Source organism: Pterocles gutturalis, unplaced genomic scaffold (assembly GCF_000699245.1).
Source record: "Pterocles gutturalis isolate BGI_N339 unplaced genomic scaffold, ASM69924v1 scaffold9974, whole genome shotgun sequence".
NCBI lineage: Eukaryota > Metazoa > Chordata > Aves > Pterocliformes > Pteroclidae > Pterocles > Pterocles gutturalis.
In genome coordinates this window covers 25,437-39,917 of record NW_010130714.1, presented here as the reverse complement: position 1 = coordinate 39,917, position 14,481 = coordinate 25,437, and the positions used below count along the sequence as shown (strand labels likewise).

At 41.9% G+C, this 14,481-nt stretch overlaps 1 pseudogene; it reads left to right on the top strand.

Moving 5' to 3' along the window:
* The first annotated feature begins 4,637 nt into the window (after nt 1-4,637).
* LOC104466788 lies at nt 4,638-14,476 on the top strand (annotated as a pseudogene).
* Nucleotides 14,477-14,481: the final 5 nt, after the last annotated feature.

The window sequence follows — 14,481 nt, the reverse complement described above, 5'->3', positions numbered from 1 at the left end:
ACGGCCTTTCTAAGCTTGTATTGTGTTTTTCACAACTTCACTGGTAACTACGACAGACGTTTCCTTCTCCTGTTACACGCCTGTCGTGTAGCTCAGGGTTGGCATCTTTTCTTTTTTTTTTTTTTTTTTTTCCTGAAATAGTGTGACTTGAACCTTTGCCCAGCTTGAATCAAGTTGGAGAGCTGGAAGAGGCACCAAAGAGAAATGTGAAATAAAAGCTGGCTCGTCCCGGCTGCTAGTGGGAGTTTGCTGTTGGATGTGCCAACGTGTCTTTCTGTAGCTTGGCCAGGATTTGTCTGAACAAGCAAACAGGGTGTACAAACCAATTACCCAGTAATGGCAGCAGAGATGTGTCGAAAGTGCAGTGTGAAGTAAGAGGAAGCAGTTCAAGGATGGGTTGGGTGAGGGGAAGCAGAGACCGGCTGTCATCCGTTTAAAAAAAAAAAATATATATATATATATTGGTACATTTGGTTGTCATGTGCTTAAACACCTCTTGTAGCTTATTAAACCATCGTACAGTTTATAGTATCATCGAGTAAGTAAAGAGCCTTTCTAATCTGTAGTAGAGTTGGAGGAAATTCTTTTGCTCAGGGTCAGTGATGCTTTTTGTGCAAGTCAACTTCCTCACGTAAAGGAAAGAGGGATCAGAGGTAGGAGGGGAGGTCTGGGGAGAAAATACTTTATTTTGAAGCTGTTTGATATTCTTTCGGACTGCAGGGCTTCGTTTGGACCAGCATGTTTGTTGGGAGCAAGGTCTGCAAGGTTTTGTTCTGGTGTGTTCTTGTGCCTGTATTTGTGGGGTGGTTTTGTTTGGTGTTTTTGGTTTCATATGTTTTTTTTTATTTGATCCTGCTTTTTATTTCAAAAACAACAAAAATCCAAAACCTCCAAATCACCCCCTTTTTTTTTTTTTTTTTTTTTTTTTTTTTAATTTTTCTGGAACCTCAAGTAACAAAACAGGTCAGACATATAGTTACAATAGCCTGAGTCTGTAGCTGAAGGATGTAAATACTTTTGGTTATAGCCCCCTTTTTTTTTTTTTCTCCCAGAAATATTTGTAATTAAAAGGCATTTAGTTGCAGGGGTGGCCAGGAGCAGGCACAGCCTTGGCAAAAGGCCCTAAAGCCACTGCCCCATCTGCATAGTATTATCCACATGAGTAGGTTTTCTTCATCGAATTCAACGGGACCGTATGGCATTATTCAGATCTGAAATTATTTCAAATGAATTCCCATGTAGTTACAACTCCGTATTTGCAATCTTAGTGATTTCAATTTGGAAACTCGTTCAAGTGAATAACATAACGTCGGACTGCTCCTTCTGTCCTCCTTTGGAGCGGACAAACTTTTAAAAAGAATTTTATTATGAGGAAACTTCTCAGGCTGGGAATAGGACATCAGGGTGTTTGGGATTTATTTTCTCAAATATAAAATTGAGTGGAACTTACTGTTATTGCACAATGTTTTAATAAGGGTGGCTGAATTTTGTGCTATGACTTCTAAGCTTTTCATCATCTCAGATGACACGTTGAACAAGAGAGCTTTTGCCTAGTAATTCTGTTGTGGTTGTGTTGCTGCTGTGATGTTCCTCTGACCTGATCGTTCTTCAAGGATGCTTCCAGCAGAATTGGAAGTGAGCTTGTACAATACCCCAAAGAACTTTATGTCAAACTATTTCAAAAAATGATACAGACTTACCTCTGTTTAATTGTAGAAACAGGTCGATGAGCAATAAAATGGTATCCATGGTTAAACCAAGCTTGCACAGGTGACTCGGCGTGTGCCTTTGGGGTGTTTTGAGCCTTGGTGAACACTAGATCTTGGGCCAGGTTGCCTGAAGACAACAGGATGCTCTGTCTTGGCCATAGTGACTCTGCGGTGATTTGACAGATATTTTCTTCAACAGGGTGCAGCAGGAGTTGGCCATCAATTGATGCAATTCGTTTTGAAGCATTCGAGCTCCGTCAAGCATCTTGGTGCAAGTAGGCAGGGAAGTGGGATGCAAGAAGTCTTGCCTCTTGTATGTCCAAGTGACCACCGATCCCAGCAGGAGAGGGGCTGAAAGGCTTCATGTGCAGTTGTTTCTACACTAGGGGTGGTGGAAGATGGTGGGGTGGATGCTCGGAGGTACCTTGACTTTGGTTTTTAACTGTATCTGGGCTTCTTCTGTGCTTTGGTAGGGGGACCTTAGGGGGAACAGTCTGATTTCTTTGTCAGCCTTGGTGGATAAGGGATGGGAAAAATCATCCGGCTCTTGAGTGGTTTGAAGAGAGCATTCTCCAGCTATGAAAGCTTGGGAGGAGCACCTTCATCTTTACAGAGAGAGATGGGAAGAGGAAAATTGATCAATGAAACACAGTGGAAAAACTTGTGGTTGGAGAGAGCCTGAAACTTTTTGTCCTTTGGGAGGACAAATAGCTCAGCGCTGAACAAGGAGGAGAAAATGTCCTTGGAGTCGGTTTATGACCCTTCATCAGAAGATGTGCACCAAGGAGGAGTGGTAAACCTCACCTGGGGGTTTCCTTGATGCTCTTTGCTACCATTGAACCACAACATATGTTCAGGGAGCAAACAGGAGCAATACACTTAAAAGCTATATCTTTTCTTACAATTTGATGAGAAACTTTGCAAGTGCGTTAAAATAAATGTTGTCGCTAGCCCACTAAAAACGAATCCACTGTTTTAGCACGTCTGGATGCTGGAGGGCTCATTCCAAGTGTTTTAATTCCTGGGCAGAAATGATTTCTTTTTCCCTATAGAAGCGTTTTTCCTTGAAACCTCACCACTAACGGGGAGAGGTGGCGGCTTGATCACAGAATAATCATTTGGGATTCCTTATCTCCTTCCTAGTCCCAGGTGAGAATGAGTTCTCAGTCTTTGCTGGAAGCCTGCATTGCACCGTGGATGAGTTTGCTCTTTTCTCTGCTCAGTGAAAAAAATTTTGCTGAGTTGATTCCTTTTTTTTTTTCCTCTTTTTTTCTCCTTGTCAGGAAATTCACAGTTAATTAGTATTTGGGTAGCTGGCAGAGAAAGAGGCTTGGGCTTTGAAGACATTTCTGCCCGAAGGACAGGTGTGATGAGAAATAGTGCTTACTGCGTGCGGGTTGCAGAAAGCCAATTTTCAAGTAAAAACTCTACATTCTGTAAGAAAACTCATGTTGACAGCTTTGGATGTTGCTTGGACAGTGTCTCCACTAGGGTCTATGGTATCTTTAAAATACAATGGTATTGAAAACTTTTTCACTGGATCTTTATGAATGATTTCTGAATGTTGACCCGCCACAAAATCTGCTTCTCTTATTTTGTGGTTTTTGGGAAAAGCTCTCCATCATGTCATGATGCTGACTTCCAAATATAGGTCCAGATGCTTTGTGGATGCAAATTAATTTAACATCACTCTAAGTCAAAATCTGACCCGCCATATGTCGGGCTTGATCGCCAAAACATGCAGAACTCGTTTTAGTTATTATGCTTTTCCTGTGAAACAGAAATTGTGCCTCTAATGCTGATGGAAAAATTAAAAGTAAGGGATGTAGGGATATGCTGAAATGATCAGGTGGTCAGCTGGAGACAAAGCCATTGTCGTGGGGCTTGTGACATGTGACGAATTCTCAGAGGAGAGGTTCATTTTTTTAGCTAGTGATTTTTTTTCATTTTTTTTTCCAAAGTCTGGATTTTTCCTAGGGTTGTGGGGGTGCTGGCTTTTTTTGTCTTTAGTGGTGGTTCTTTTGTTTTTGGGGGGGGGTTTTTGTTTGTTTTTTGTTTTTTGGGGTTTTTTTGTTGTGGTTGTGTGGTGTGGTTTTTTTTTTTTTTGGTTGGACTCATAGCTTAGGTTGGAAGAAACCTCAAGAGGTCATCTAGTCTAGCCCCTCAATTCTTCTGTTACTGCAGTTGAGAGGCAGACATGGAGTTAAGAAAGTAAAACAAAGAAACTGTGATTTATTATGAAATTAAATTGAGTGTTGTTTTTCCTGGTGGAAAGGCTGATGCATTAAGGGAGTGCGATGGGAGCAGTTTGATATTCATTGGGTATCCCTCGCAACAGCAGTCTTGATCGCTGTTGGATGTTTTATGACTCAGATTATGCTCAGATTAGACTTTTTTTTTCTATCTTAATTCTTTCGGGTTTTTCCAAAGCTGAACTGATGCATTCAGGGCACACAACCCATCGGCTCGGCTGTGCGCGCTCATTGTGCAGAGAGCGAAGGGCTCTCCATCTGCAGTGAAGTCCCCATTTGTTTCTTTAACGTTCACATCCATTATCGTAGCACTGCAGTTTGTTTCCTTAATGAACACCATGCTGGTGTTCCCAGAAGCTTTTCGCTAAATCGAAGTGGGCGAATTTTAATTTTGAGGATTGGATGAGAAACTGTCTTTCTCGGTTTCGTAAATGGGAATAGAGAGATTGTGATAATGAAGATATTGTATGCACAGTAATGGGAGGAGGACACAACCGACCTCCTGTTACTTTTCCTTGGGTGCTGGTTTGTTTTATGCATGTGTCAAGTCTTGGGTATGCGTACGGAGAGGCAGGGGCACTTGGGGGGTCTTTTTGTCCTTGGGTGGTCCCTCTGTCCCATGGGACCTGCCCTAGCAGGGTCACCCTAAACACAGGGCACAGCGATAGCATCCGAAATGTTGAAGGTTCTTGAGAAGGCTGTAGATGAGATGATAACTGAGACCAGGAGCAGTCTTCATAAAGTTGTTGGAGTTAGCCGCGTTATTTTTGGCGGCTGTATCGCCCAATATGTTGAAGGAGATAACCCACCCCCAGGTGGGATGTGCCAGATCAGTCCCGCTCATCCTTCAGTGCAAACACAGCTCTATTCTCTGACAAAACCAGGAGAAACCAATTTGTTTGTGTATCATTAACATAATTGATATTTGTTACTTTCTTTGTCATTTTCCGAGTGTGTTTTTATCTTGTTTCAGATGTAGGGTTTAAATCACACCCACACCAGCCGCTGTGGATGTGTTTGTGTCTATTATGTTGTCCTGATAAGCCTGGCCAGTGGTTTTCACCTTCCTGATGGGAAGTTATTGAGATTGATTGAAGCTCTGTGCTTGTCCTATCCAAAATACTGCGTAATTAATGTTTCATTATGCTAATGCATGCAAATTCAGTAGTAGGCTGGGGAAGGGGAGAGAACAAAAAACGATGAAAGAGTTCGCTCCAATATACAAATTAATTTATTGCCTTACTAAATGGCCTGCAAGGAAGGAGGAACGCATTGAAGAAATGAACAAATATGAAAACAAAACCCCCCGTGTCTAAATGTTTTGCCTTCTTGAGAAGTGGGTTTGTTCTGCCATGTGTATTTGAGCAGCAGTATTGGTGCTATAGGTTGTTCTGAGCTATAATGCTCTTAAATTCAGCACCGGCTTCTCATTCATGGAGTCTGTTTTAGGTTTTTTCCACCCCACTCACTCTTGCTTTTTTTCCTTCACTATTTTGTTTTTTTCCCTAAATGCGTCACCATCTCAAAAAAGAAAAAAAAAAATCAAGCTGTGGCAATGCTGGCTTTATTTTTACTCCTTCTGTCCTTCTAGCTTAAAACTCTTCCAAGGGATTTCCTTTTTCAGCAAGTGATGTCTTCTTCTGATATTTTAGCTCCGTATGTCTTGCTCTTCATTATCTTTTCATCCTCCTCTTTTTTCTCCCTCTTACCTGGCTTCTTTTTCTCCTTTACATACGTTTCCATGTCCTTGCCCTCTCCAGCTATTGCCCTCCTTTGCCCTTTCATCTGAGCACGGATCTCTATCCTGCTGGCTGGCGTCTCCCTCTTGCAGCCTGACTCTTTCCACAATGACTGGTAAAAACCTGCATCTGGATAGATCTGTGGGTCTTTTCTTGTTTACATTCCACTCAACTCTCCCCTTTTAGCCCTTTTCTGCTTGGCTTGGCTTCACTGCTGGATTTTTCTTTTATTATTATTATTTCTTTTTTTTTTTTTTTTTTCTTTCTTTCTCCCTGTTTCTTGACTATTCCTTCATCACTGCCCTGGGGACTTCTTCCTTCTCATCCCTGGTGTTCCTCACTGCTCTGCCCTGATCCTCTAATCCCTTCCCCATGCATTTTTTTTTTTAATCTGGGTGATTTAATCTAATAACAACATAATCTAATGATTTAGGTGGCTTTATTTTATTTCGTTTTCTGCCTCGACAGTTATGCACCAAAAATTCACTTTTCTCTGCTTCGTTTAGTCCCATATCTATAACCAGGGACCTCTTGAGTGTCTCTTCTGCATTTTTTTTTTTTTGACATTTCTAGACTGTGAAATCCATGTGTGGGATGCAGCAGAGTGAAACGTTGCCAGAAGAAGGCTGGATCTTTGAAGTATCAGTGTAGGAATATCTCTTCCGTAACTTATTAAGTGAGAAGGTTGCACTGTAGGTCTCCGAGATGTGAAGGAGAGTGTTGGGAGACAATTTTCGACGTGCTGTAGCTGTCAGGATGGAGTTGACTTTTCAGCCCTGTCTTACAGGGCCATGCTTGGCTGACTCCTCAAAACCACTCTTGTGGAAAACAGACCATTTCTGATAGGAAAACCTGAAATCTGCTGTGTCTTGGATATGTATTTAACAGCTGAGAGTTGTGGAGTCCTCTGCTCAGAGCTGTTTGAAAATTTAATGGGATTGTTCAAAATTATGATAACATCCTCATTGGTAATACCACTTTTAGACACCTTAAAACATTGTTATTTTCCAGGACTTTCCATTCTTGGTTTATGCTTTTTATATTTCCATAATCCTGAAAAAGATTTAAAAGATTCTTTGCTCAAGAAACGTGTAGGTGTGGTGCTTTGGGACATGGGTTAGTGGGTTGGGTGGTGTTGGGTTGATGGTTGGACTTGATGATCCTTGAGGTCTTTTCCAACCTTAATGATTCTATGATTCCATGAATACAGAGAGTACCAACAACTTCTGTCTTGTAGATACAGTGTCACATATTTTTTTCTTTCTCCATGGAACTCCTATGTGCCAAGTGGCTGGTGCAGGTACTGGTTATCTTGAGGAAAAGGGAGGAAACACAGCAAATAATTGGATTTTTCTGATAATGTAATTAAAGCATTTGAAACAGAAGCACGTAGGAAAAAAATTGCCAAGTCAGTGCAATTCATCAGTTAGTGGTCTTCTCTGGGTGCTTGAAATGGAAATACCATTCACCCCCACTGGCAAAGAACTCCCAGCTGTGTTTGGGTGAGGTCTACAGACAGTGAGGTCTACAGCAGCTGCTACCTGAAATTCTGGAAAGCTTTGGACCAGAAAGATGCTGGATTCCGCTGTGTTGAGCAAATCTCAGTCCTCCTCCAATACTAGCTGTGTTTTTTTTCATGTAGCCAAATATCCTCGTGCTGTGCAGGAAGCCAGAATATTCTCTCTTTGTTCCAGGGATAACTGGATCTTCTGAATTTGTTCCCATGAACTTGTGATTTTAATTGATTTATAAGCTCGAGGGAAGAGAGTATGCTGGAGAGCTTGTTGGTTGGGGAGACTAGATTTTGTTCATCAGCTGATTTGGCTAAAATTAGAACAGCACAACTGATTCTCATTGCCTAGGGCAACCCTGCCTACACTTGACATGGGATGATCTTGGCTCAGAGGACCTGGGCTCTGTCTCTTCCAGGGGCTCTTGTTGAATGGGTTTCACTGAGTGCGCGGGCAAAGGAGTGAAACTGTTCAAATAATTTAATATAGTTTTTTATAGCCTTTCTAATGTGTCATCTCTGCCCAAACCAGATGCCAGAAGATGAGATCTCTCTTTTTTTTTTTCCTTCTCCTTGGCTCTTGTCCTCCCAATAGTTGTGCTCTTGCCCTCTGCCTCATGTATTCTGGTTCAATTACAAGGAATCTGATCTGAGAAGAGAGTTTTTCTTTTGAGGGTTGGTAGGTCAAGCTGGCTCTTGTGTTCTCCTGCCTGCTGGAGCCAAAGCAAGGAAAGTCCCAGGAGCGTGGGGTTGGAGGAAGGGCAGGAGTTCCCCCTTCACTGTGTTGTGGTCGGAGAGCAGCTGAGGTTCTCTGAATTTAGGGGCTTATCCCAAATACCTTAGCTGGGAAAGGAGTCAAGTGGGTCCAATCAATAAATAGCTCTTTTAGAGACCTCAGTACTCAGAGGGGCAGTGGAAAGGAGCATCTGCGTGCATTTGTGCTCTGATCTATCTTATCTCCATCAGTGGTCATTTAATATCTGAAGGCTGAGCACCGAGTGAGTAAGGTGGTGTGACAACCCCATCTATTCCATGCGGGTCAGCCATTCTTCCTTTGGCAAGCAGAATTGTGCACAAAACTCAACGTGTTTGGTTTGAGAACGGGTTCACTGACTTTTTGTATTACTTTGTTGTTTTTGTGGTGTGTGTTGGTTTTTTTTTCTTGTTTTTGTTTTGTTTGTTTGTTTGTTTTACTGGAGGGATGGCTCTAACATGAGTCACAACTGCCAATGGATCTGCTCAGTCGTCTTGGACTTGGCTCCAATAAAGCCAGGGTTGGCTTCTAGGGGTGGCTCATCCATACTGTCCAGCAAAGGCTGTCTGTAACTGGTTTTTTGAGCACTCTGTATAAAAGCAGGGGGGGAATGCTGTGGTATGGGCACTACTCTTAGTGATAAATCACCTAAACACCTTATTTTTATCCAATTAAAGCTTTCAGGTAAAAATCAGGCAGCCAGTTGCTATGTGTTCCTAACAATCTGATGGATATAGAGGAGTTAAATGGAGTTGTTGTTACAAGTGCTTTTATTACAGCCCAAAATCCTGGGATAGCACCATTAAAGATTCAATGATTTGGAACATCACGATGAAAGTCCTGATAAAAAGCATATGTTCGTTTTTATATATTAAAAAAAAAATAATTGAACAATGCTTCCATGTACCACACGCTTATGTGTTGCATTGTACATTTCTGTACAAGCAAGAATTTTTATTTCCACATCAGATGCAGGCATGAGGCTAGACTTTCAAAATTTCATAGAGCTGGAATGAAATATTCAGCCCCCCCAGAAGGCACATCGTAAGTTATAATAAAAACATTAAAACAAGAGTTCTCCTTTGATATATATGTTAAGCTTCATATTGGTGTATTTTGTCCAAACATAAAACTGCATCAAGTTTTGCTGTGTGTTCTGCATTAACTAAGCATGTAGATAAATGCTTATTAGCCTGACCATTAAGCTAATTTATGCAGGCTCTGTAGGTGAAGGAAAAAAAAAAATCAGAGGACGTGAAGAACCATAAATACACTTTGTTCTAATAGATTTAGTTCAGCTACAGTGCTCTGCTACCAAATTTCGGGGAGACTGGGGGGGTATTTTTGTGTTCACTGATTTCAAATGGTCTGTATGCAAAAGTCTTGTTTTTTAATGTTGATTTGAAGAAGGAAAAAGTCTCCAGGGGTGGCCTGGTCAAATGCTTTTGCAACTGTGACATCTCTTCCCTCTCCTATAATGGAAGCAACTGATGCAGAACATGAAGGCGCGGGGGGGAACCCACAAAAACCCACCCTGGAAGTTACATTTCACAAAGCCAGAACAGCAAGTGAAGGATTCAAAGCCAGGGACTGATGAAGAAGCACATCAGAGATCGTCTTTTAAATGTTAATTTTGTCTGCAGCCCGGAGAATGATAACCTTGAAGTTGCTCTGATGCTACCTGTCAGGGTGAGAAGCCCATCAGGTTTATCCCTGTATCACAGAGCAGGTTATCACATGGGGTAACGGTTGCTAAAGCAGCAAGGGACCAAGGATATGGGGGCTTTTAGCTTCACATTTCCTTCGTTCTTTGGCTGAAGGACGCATGGGCGATTGCCAAGGGCTTTCTCCTTGACCTCAGAGCTTCAGATCTCCAGGCAGTGCTGCAGGCTTGTTTGATGGCACGGATGTACGTGGAATAGCTGACATGGCAGCTTTGTGCGGGAGGTATTTAATCTCTACAATGCTTTCCTTCAAGTTTGTAGTTAAGCCGTAGACCTCATAAATCTGTGCTCGTAGTCGTTCTGTGCGTGCTGTAATCGGAGGGAAAAGAAGCACCGAGGTGCCCTGAACCCATCAGTTGCAGCAGCCTCAGGTTTGTAGGATTCTTCATTTCCTTTAAGTCTGTTTTCTTCAAATCTGAGCGTGCTGGACCCCAAGTGACAGCTGTGAACACATGTGTAGAAGGGGAATGCATTCACTGCAACAGATAAGAGTGGTTGCAACAGCACTTACCTCTCCTCTTCTGGCTTTTAAAGCTTCTGAGAGGTGAAGAGCCTGGAAGCATGTCCAAGAGAAGGCAGGATGTCCTGAGGCAGCTGCAAGGATGTCCTTGGTGTGATACAAAAAAAAATATGAACCGCTAAGGGTGTAGGTTGGTTTTTGCAGCCCATGCTGGGGAACATCAAAGCAGAGCTCAGTGTGATTGTGAAGAAGAGCATTTTCCACACCTTGGTGACCGTTGATCACTATAACCTTTTTCTCAGCTGTTTAGTGTCTTGGAGCCTTAAGTAAGTGCAGATGAGAAATTAAGGGCATTAGCAAAAAAATGCCAAATAGACTCACTCCCACGGGGAGCAGAACTTGGTAACAGAAAACAGGAGCGTGTTTTACAGCAGGTTTTAGAAGAGCTCTTCATCTCTTATTTCTCTTGCCTGGCTGCCTTCTTTTCTTCTTCCTTCCTTGCCTTCCGTTTCAGCTGAACTATTGCAATAAGGATTAAATTGTAGGTTTAGCATCTCCGTTTTAAGTGAGTCCCCTACCTTGCTTATGAAAATGGCAAGAAGCTTACAGCTGCAGCTGTTTTGGCTACGAGATGCTTACTGTAATGTGCAATGGCAAGGAAGCTGCCCTAGGACTAGGGGAGGTATTAAAGAACTTTTCCATCATCTTCACATTTCCAGCTGTTAAAGGGACGTGCGATAGGGGTAGCTGGAGAAGACGGCTGGCTGGGCTCTGCTTTGCAAGACTGATGTTGAGGCTGGAGACTATGGAAAGAGAAAACACGCTGCAGTGAGTGCCTTGGGAAGAAAGACCTCCATAAGTTATCTTTGCTTGGTTTTGCTCTAGGACTTGGATTTTAGGCAGCAGGGACCCAAAGGATGTAGAGGAACAGCACAAGTGTGGTCTGGTCTGCTGTGCTTCCTCAGCTGGCTCACCCTGGGTGCTGTTGGGATTAGGCTTGAGCGTGAACTGAAATCTTGACTTTTTAAACAGTGCAGATACTATAGAGGAAAAAGGGATCCAGGGAAATGCTGGATAAATTATACTTGTTCATGTCTTCTACAATGTCTTGAGGTCTTTCCTAGGCTTAGCTCTTGTTTTGGAGTGCCTATATGTATACAAATGCAAATGCACTATCCATAGTGAATATACCATGAATACAAAAATATTTGTTAAGAAATTTCTTGAATTTATAGGGCAAGAACCCTCAATAATAAGAGACAGCAAGCAAGCATTTTTGAGGCATGCTGTTTTGAAGTTAGGCTGCACTTTATGGCTACTTGTCCTCTCCAACAGCTGAAATTTCCGTGAGCACGTTCAGTGTGCATTCCGTAAACTGTGCCAGCAGGGTTTTGTTTCTCACTGCAAGTAAAGTTTCAAACTTTTCATAATTCAATATGTGGGTCTTGTTTTTGGTGGCAGTCTTCGGTTTTATGCCTAGAGAAGGAGGGTGTGGAGGTGTGCTGTGGTCTGGTCTGATCAAGTCTGGGGTTTGTCTCTCCCTTAAACTCCACCTTTGTTGAATTATCCTGGGTTATATCATGAAATTACTTCTTTTTTTTTTTTTTTTAATGGATGTTCAAATACTTTTCTACCATTCTCCTTCACCATCTACATACTACAAAAGCGTGGCCATTAGATTCTTATCCTTCCAAGTAATCTCTTCTGAAAAGACATGGTCATTTTCTCCCATTTTTAAGATGTCACCATTAGTTCTATGTCCAGGAATAATATTTCCAAGAAGATTTAAATTTTCCTCACATTCAGAAAGCTTTCTAGGTTATTCAAGCTGTTAGGTTCCTTGCAGTAAAGCAATTGAGGTTAAATATGCCTTTTGCGAAGGATGTGAATAGCTGCAATTGCAACTGAACTGCAAGGGTAATTGCAGGAGAAGAAAGTTAATCTTTGTTTAACTCCTGTAACTTCTGGGTTTGCTGCACTGGAAGCTGCCATAACCCCATTTTTTCCTGCAGAAATGGATTATTTACTTGTGATAATAGCCCCATAAACTCATTAACTTGCTGTCGTAAACAGCTGTGCTCTAAGTGTTGGGGTGACACAAATAAAATGTCCAACAAGGAGCTGGGATGTACAAACAGAACCCAGTTGCCTTTGGGAGAAAGGAAAGGAACACACGTCTTTGAAATAACTCCTCTTCCATGCATTGTAAATATACCTCTGTACTATTACGGTGTTTTATGGCAAAAGTGCCCTGTGCTAATGTGCAGCTTTTTTAGGCTAATTCTGACGTGCCTCCCCCAGAAACTGAAATCAGAGCACTAACACAGATGAAAACCAAATCAGGATTTGGCTGCTCTTCGTGACGATACATTTTAACCTGAGTTCTTATGGTGCTGTTGTCCTTGTGCCTGAAATAGTCTGCAAGTCGAGGCTTCCAACTCTTGATTTTTCCTTTGCTAATGTTTTGAAGCCACAAGTTGTTTTTTTTTTTTTTTTATTTATGCACTTTGAAGGAAAATCTGGTACCTAGCTACTTCAGTTGGTATACAGGTAGAACTAAGCACTTGACAATAAAATTAATTTCTGTAAAGAAAATGCCAAGTATCTGTTCATGCATTGTTATATATATATTCATAGAATGATTTGGTCTGAAGTCTGACATAGAATTGATCTTTTTCTTAGGACTAAAAGGTTTTTTTCAATCTTTTTATCGTGTAAGTTTTTGTTGTCATCTGCTTTAACGAGTTAAAAGGATTTATTTAATGAAGAAGGGAAAAAAAAAGCCATTTTTGCATTCGTATGCAGCTGTTCCAAAATGCCATTCCCCATGCCCTGGAGCATGGGACAGAGGTGGAGTTGGGAGGCTGGGGAGCATCTGGTCTGTCTGGGAACCAGAGGTGCTGTGTCAGAAACTTGGATTTGGTTGTGATGTAGTGGAAACTGCTGCGATTAGTTTCTCACTCAAGTAGGGTCCCTGAGATTTGAGGAGACTGTGGTGTCTAAAAACACAAGTGTGTGCTTTGCGTGATTACAAATCGTTAAAAAATGCTTGGTGCAGTAGAGCGGGACAAAGGACCACTTGACATTGAGTTGTGCCCTTTGGTGTAACTGCACCCACATGTTCTCAAGCGTTTTAATGATTTTTCTATTCTTTAGCAGACCTCATATTGTAGCTCTGCTCTGAGAGCATCTCCCTCTGCCTTTACAGCCTGATTTATCTCCTGACTTACAGAGTTGATTGGTGTGAAGTGACACATAAGGATTTGGCTTCCATTTTCTTGCAGCAGGTGGAAATCTCAGGTCATCAGTGGTGTGGTAGGGGTGGGGTGCAGCTTGCAGAGCTCAGCACCATGCTCACGTGTTTTTTTTTCTTGCTGTCTACTGGAGAACACTGGCCAGACTAGTTGGTAGTGAGGAGAATGTTTTTCTGGAGAGGTGGAAGAAGATCCACCAGGTTTAAGGTTTTGGCGCCATTTCTGATGGATGGTCGGGATGCACTCTTGGATGCTTTCCTCCCACTTGTTAGCTAACAGCAAACAGAGTGAAGCCCAACACTGGTTTTGTCCTTGTCGTCACAAGCAGTGTGTGTGGCCGGAGTAGGTTCTGTAAGCAATTAAATTTTCCAAATAAATTCTAGGAGGTGTGTTGGGTTTATGCTAATCTCCAACTCTGCTGTATATAGTTGTACAGATTTTTAGCTTTGCTTTGTCTCCATGTTTTATATAAAAAAGACTTATTTATCCACAAATATTGTTTTTGTAGTCATTGGACAAAAATGTATTTAAAATATTTTATTCTTTTTGCATATATATTTTATGAATATTAATTTTTGTGTGTTAACAATTTGCAGAGAAACAGCTTAATTTCTAACAACACTTGCTATCCATATCTGGTGCCTCTGGGGGTTCCCTATATCGAGCTTCTGTATCTAATATGGAATGTTTATTCCTCTGTAGAAATGTGTAACCAATATTTACTCCATGTTTCTTATGGTTTTGCTGTTTCAGGTTCCCAGATTAAGACTTTCACGTCGTTGAGGTTCTTGACCGAGCCTTCAGATGCGGTCACCATGCGCGGAAGCAACGTGCTGTTGAACTGCGCAGCAGAATCGGATCGAGGAACCCCAGTTATTAAATGGAAGAAAGATGCGGTCTTCTTAAACCTGGCGGTAGACGAAAGGAGGCAGCAGCTGGCCAACGGATCGCTCTTGATCCAGAACATCGTCCACTCCAGGCACCACAAGCCGGATGAAGGGCTCTACCAGTGTGAAGCATCTCTAGAAGGCGTTGGAGCCATCATCAGCCGGACAGCGAAGGTCATGGTAGCAGGTAGG